Below are 6,000 nucleotides of genomic sequence, written 5' to 3' on the forward strand. Positions count from 1 at the left end.
TTTAGCTCGAACTTTGATGAGTTTCAATGTGGGGCATTTAGAAGGGATGTTGCAGAGTTTGTATGTGAGACAGTGAGTGTGATTAGATTGTTGTGTAGGTCCATCTTTATGATATAGGTCTTCTGAGTGAAGAAGGAAACAAATTCTTCACAGTTGGGTCGTGGGCTAAGTTTATCTTGGGGGCGGTGAGGTGCATCCTTAGATGGAGTTTTGCTTAACTCAAAAAGTTTCTGGGACGATTTTTTACCCTGGTCTAATTGGTAGCTGAAGAAGTCTGCTTTAGTGTGCTTGATCTTACTGTAGTATGCGTTTCTCTTCTTTCTTAGCATCTTGAGATGATTGGCGGATGGAGCTGATCTCCTTATGCTTTCAGTTATTCTTAGGGATTGTCTTTCCTCGTTGACTCTTCCATCATACAGAGGCTTAGAATCTTTTGTGGAGACTCTCTTTAGTTGAAGGGGGGCTACCTCATTTAGTATCATGTTCATGGAATTGACGTAGTGGTTGGTCAGCTCATGAACATCAGATATTCCTTCAGGGGGAAGAAGTAAGTTGTAGCTGGAAGTTGTGCTTATGTTAGTGTCAGAAGTTGATAAAATGGTGATCAGACCAATCACATGGATGAATTGTATCTAGCTGGATGGAATCAACTTTAGAGATGACTAAATCAAACATTGATCCTTTATCGTGTGTAGAGCTGTTGTAAATGTGGGTGAGGTCGAGGTCAGAGAGGAAGTTTTTGAGACTATTGACCACTGCATTATTGGGGTCATTCCAGTGGAGATTAAGGTCTCCGAGAAATATTTGAGTATTTTGATGTCTGGCATTAGTAGAGACTATGTCGATGAAATGTTCGGTAAAAGTGAGGTTATCACCTGGTGGATGATAAAGGGTGTGTGGAAAGCATACTGGTTTGCCATTGCTAGTGATGTCAAGGAATATGTATTCACAAGAAGGGAGTAGAGGGGATTTGACTTCTTACACTCGCTGTGGCTATGTTGTAAGAGAACATGGTAAGATCTCTGCTTCAAATGGCAGTTGTTGTACATGGTCTTGCAGCAGACACATTGTAGTCCTTTCAAGACACATATCGAGTCATTCCATACACTAGCACAGATGTTCAGATTTATTTACACATCTCACAAAAAGCAAAGGGTAGTGGCTATACACAAAATAATAAGACATTAATCCGAGAGCATGACTTTGTATGCTGCATGCAGTCATGTTTCCAGGGGTGAGATACGTGACAAATCATGTGGCCAAGTAGTGGTCTAGTGAGGACGTGATTGGGAGTGGTACAATGTGATTTTCATCAATTCAAAAGGACAGCAATGTGACAATGTTAGATGTGTAGGAAGCAAGAGGAGCACATTACCCGCTGGCTCCAATGCTGAAAAATTGTGGACAAAGTGCTATTTGGTCACAACACATGTGACACAGGGATATGTTAGTGTTCAGTCTTGCACTGTAACTGTGTCTCCAAGAATTCATCTTCCTCAGATGTGTCTGCTTGGTACTCTGGAGGCTCTTTAGTTGCTGACTGTGTTGGATGAGTGACACCTACAGCAAGTCCTGAGGATGTTAGAGCCATTCCTGCAACAGCATTTCCCTGTGACAGCAGGTGAGGCATCAGTTCATTGATGATTTTCTGCTGATCATACAGGACAGCTACTATATCCGTGTGGTAGTCAGCCATTGTGGCGAGGTAGATATCCTGCTTCTGCTGCAATGTCCTTAGAATGTCTTCAATTTCCTCAAGATGTTTCCCTTCCTTCCTGGTGCCACTTTGAGGAGGCATTTGTTCATGCCTCTGCCTCATGACACCATAGATGGTAGCCAGGGAATGAACAAGGCCAGGGTATTGAGGGTTGTTACTGTGGGAATCCTCAAGGTTGTCATCATCTGAGTTGAGGCATCCGAGGATAGTCTGTAGTGTACCTCCCATGCTATCCATCCCCATATGCACCTCTTTCACAAGTTTGCACTGTAGTCCAGCAGCAGTTTGTTGAAAATGAAGTTGTGTATCCTCAGAGTCCTGTGGGGATGTGTCCTTGGCAGATGCATTGGTTGCACTTGTTTGGGGTTCATCTTGAGCAGCACCTTCTGTAGTGTAGTTCCTATATTCCCAATAGGCTCTGCGCATTGGAATAATATATCCTATAGATGTGACGTAGGACTTAAGTCGACTAGGTCTTTATCGAATATATTAGACTTAATTGTGAGTGCCAGCTAGCTCAGAGGTCACTAGAAACTTTCTTGAATACACAAGAAGGGATTAGTTTCTGACAACCGCATAAACATGACAACTTTGTTTCCCCAAGAATAAAACTGATCTTCAGAGTCGTGAAAACAATAGATAGATATTTCACTCAGTCAATCGTGCATGCTTCGTTTCACCAGAGGTGCAGAGAGAGATGGGCATTTTCAATAAAAGTATTTATTGAACAGTTTTCTGTCTCATGCAGAAGAAATGAACTGCTACAATCATAATACTGGCTGTAAAGTATAATGTGTACAGCAAGAAGAGTATTATGAAATAATACTGTAAAAGCATGGTATGGTTTCTAAGCCATGAAATATATACATAAATAACAAAGACTAAACGTACTCAACTGGTACTTCTAAAATACGTCTACCCCAATGTACCTAACCTACGTTTAGTACGAGGGAAGAAGTAAGGGAGGTGTAGCATAGGTTTAGTTTCCTTGCCAAGAATCTATCCAAGCTTTCTCTTAGGATCTAATCAGCTCCGTACCTTGGCTTAGAATGTAGGAGGTCTGGTATCTCTGTCTCTGGACTCGATTTCCTAACACCCAGCAAGGGGAGCTAGGAAACACTGGAGCTGGATTCTCAGCGAGAGAAAGGCAGCCTCTCTGTAAGTGCGTCAGCTGGAGGGTCAGCTTCATTCGGCACTTGCTGTAGCGAGATGCGTCCAGCAAGTAGATATTCGAACTGCACCAAACCACCTTGTGTTTGCTAGGGCAAGTGTAGGCATATTAATACCTTGAAGGTGCCTGGATTGACGTAAGGTCGGACATAATAACGTCACCAAAGAACGGAAGTTCTTTGAAAACGCCATGATTTCTAGGATAAATCAATATTCAAGAAAGGGGATGCCCCTGACTGCTGAAACCGAATTTTCTTAGAAATCGTTGTGGCTTTTTGGAACTAGTTGAAGTAGCCATGCCTGTATTAGGACCGCATGGGCTATGTCTAAACATCGGTATGCTTTCTATGCCTATATAAGGGTAATGTGAATTATACCTATATAAGTACATGAATCTGGAAAATTACACTAGGGTCCTAAAACTCTATACAACACTACATTGGTGTTACTCTCAGCAAGTGGAGCAGTTGGCCGTATGGTAGACAGGATTTGGTGGAGGGTATCCTGATTAATGGTGAACAGGCTCTCGTCCATGTCTTGAAAATCAGGTTTTTCAACAACCTGTTCAGATGTGGTAGGTGCATTCTATGCAAAGGGATAGAAATGTGTTACTGCTGTTTGCATGTTGATTTAGTTTAGATTTTGCTCTAAGGTTCACATGGGTATTTCCAATTGTGATTGCTGTGGGCCAAGCCTGAAATCCAGATTGTTATGCTGAACTAGGGGCAAGACTTATGGCCCCTTGCAACAGCACTGCACCACTTTCTCTGATGCACCATCGGTTTAGTGTGGTGGACCATATTTTCAAGGACACATGAAGCCACACTGCCTTGCTTTTAATATCCTTGATGGTATGTACCCTTTCCAGGCAACACTATGCGTCACATTCACTAGGAAGTGGTGGAGAGAGGCGTTAGCCTCCTTGGCTTAAGACCGTGCTACCCCACTTCTGAGATGCAAACCTGCAACATATATACAACATTATGGTGCATCACCCTGCAGAGGCACTAAATTTCGCTGCACAGTGCCAAAACGGGCACCCTTGCACCATAATACAAGGTTGTCTGCATAGAGGGGAATATTTTTTATGCGCAGGAAGGGACATCTTCCTGCAAATAAACAATCAATGGCAGTTTGCTATTTCTATGTGTGCTGCACAATGCAGCACACATGGCAGCAGCAAAAAAATATATTTGCACATTTGAACATTTCTATTCATTTGTCCAAGGCAAGACCATGTTTTACCTATTCTTCATTTTTGCTCTGCACCATATTTCCACAACCCTTGTGAATATGGGGCAGGGTCAGCACTCAATGGGTGTTGCAGTAAAATGCCCATATAAACACCATTTGCCCCACATTTCTCACTGAGTATTGCGTGAATGGGTGTGAAGTGGCTAAACACTGCCTTTTAAATATGCCAAAGACTGTATCGCCACCACACTGTCTTTAAAAGTGATATTGTGGTGGTGATAGGGCTTGTGAATATGCCCCTTAGTGTGAATGGTCCATGCCATGGGTATTGCTGTGTGTTTTTACATAAAACAGCTAAGGCTTCTGCCACATTTACATTTTTTAAAGACTTCCTAAAGCTGGGAATGTGTAATTGGCCTCAAGGCTCCCCAGGGGAGGCATATGCATGTGAGAAAAGGGATATTTTGTGGATTTGCTACTGTTAGTTTTCATTTGTCAATGCATTCTGCATTTCTGCAACACACAGAGGGGTCAGGAAACAGCTCTTTTGATTTACTTTATGCAGCAAGGGGCACCTGCCAGCACAAAATCAATCTGTCCTGCTACACATGCACCCGTGCACCATGGTGCAAGTGTGCCTGCGTTAGGACATGACATCCAAATCTGCAAAAATGCAGGGGAGAGGTCATGAATACGTCATATTGTTGTGAAGGTGACCCATCACTTTCCTTTTGCAGTTACATGGCACAGTGCTGCGTTGCTTTCTTTGACTTGTTTATGAGCCCCAAAGTATTTCGGATTTGAACATAGTGGATATGGTTAACAGGTTTTCCAACAGGAGGCAGTTGAACAAGTGTGACATGGACTGGTGTAGTACTTTGTACGTGGCAGTTAGGGACATGACTAGGGCGGGAATGGCTGCAGCGGGCACTGAGTGCTTTCCCAGTGGGCCGCCAGTGTGGGGTCCGCTTTTAGGCCCCTGGGGGGTTGTTTTTGTTACAGGGACGTTTTTGCAGCATATCTGCAATATCGGTCCTGTAACAAAATCGGCCGAAACGCCCTGGCAAACAGCTCGGCCGTCCCCCACAACCCCAGGGGCAGGCCAAGCACTTTGCCAGGGCCCGTTTTGGTTCCCAGTCCGGCCCTGGACATGACATACCTGTTTTGACACGTGCAGTGTGTGATTGGCCTCTGTCATTTACTTTCATTTTGGATACATGAAACTGGGGACTGAACCAAATACATCAAAATGCATACAATACACTGGGGGACAGATACATATCTAGCTGTGATCAACACAATGGACCATTACTCACATATTTGCATTTGTTGTGACTTACCCAATGAGTCCTGTTAGTTTTCATGAGCTGCACTTCCTGTTCCAGGATTTCAGTCACCAACTCCTCTGGGATGACAGCTGCCACGCGCTCCTCCTGGGCATCCAACTCCTCCTGTTTGCTGGGCTTCCTCCTCCACTCTGCAATGCTAGCTTGAGGTTCGCTGCTAATTTGACCTTTTTTCTGCGCTTGTAGTTGTGCTAGCGCTTTTTACAGTCGGTGACTGTCCTCTACACTTGTCCAATGCAGTTTATTTTCTGCACTATCAACTGGCATATTGCCTCCTTTTAACATAGTGACAACATGGAACTCACAAAGCTGGTGCTGATGATTGGTCACCTCAGTAACCAGTATATCATTCTCCTTATAACTGAAGTTGGACTTCCTCTTCCTGAGTGCCTGGTTGTCTGCTCTGTGTGTGCATCCGGACTGTTGTTGGGCGTTGATTGGTTCGGTGTCCTGACTACTGCAGTGCTCTCCCTGCTCCATTGTCCCCAAAAATGTTGTTTTGGGGAGATGCGTTGTTTTTTGGGCATTTTTTGCTGCTTCACTCAGTGGAGTCTGTCGCAGGAAGATCGTACT

Source organism: Lissotriton vulgaris, chromosome 6, assembly GCF_964263255.1.
Source record: "Lissotriton vulgaris chromosome 6, aLisVul1.2, whole genome shotgun sequence".
NCBI classification, from domain to species: Eukaryota; Metazoa; Chordata; class Amphibia; order Caudata; family Salamandridae; genus Lissotriton; species Lissotriton vulgaris.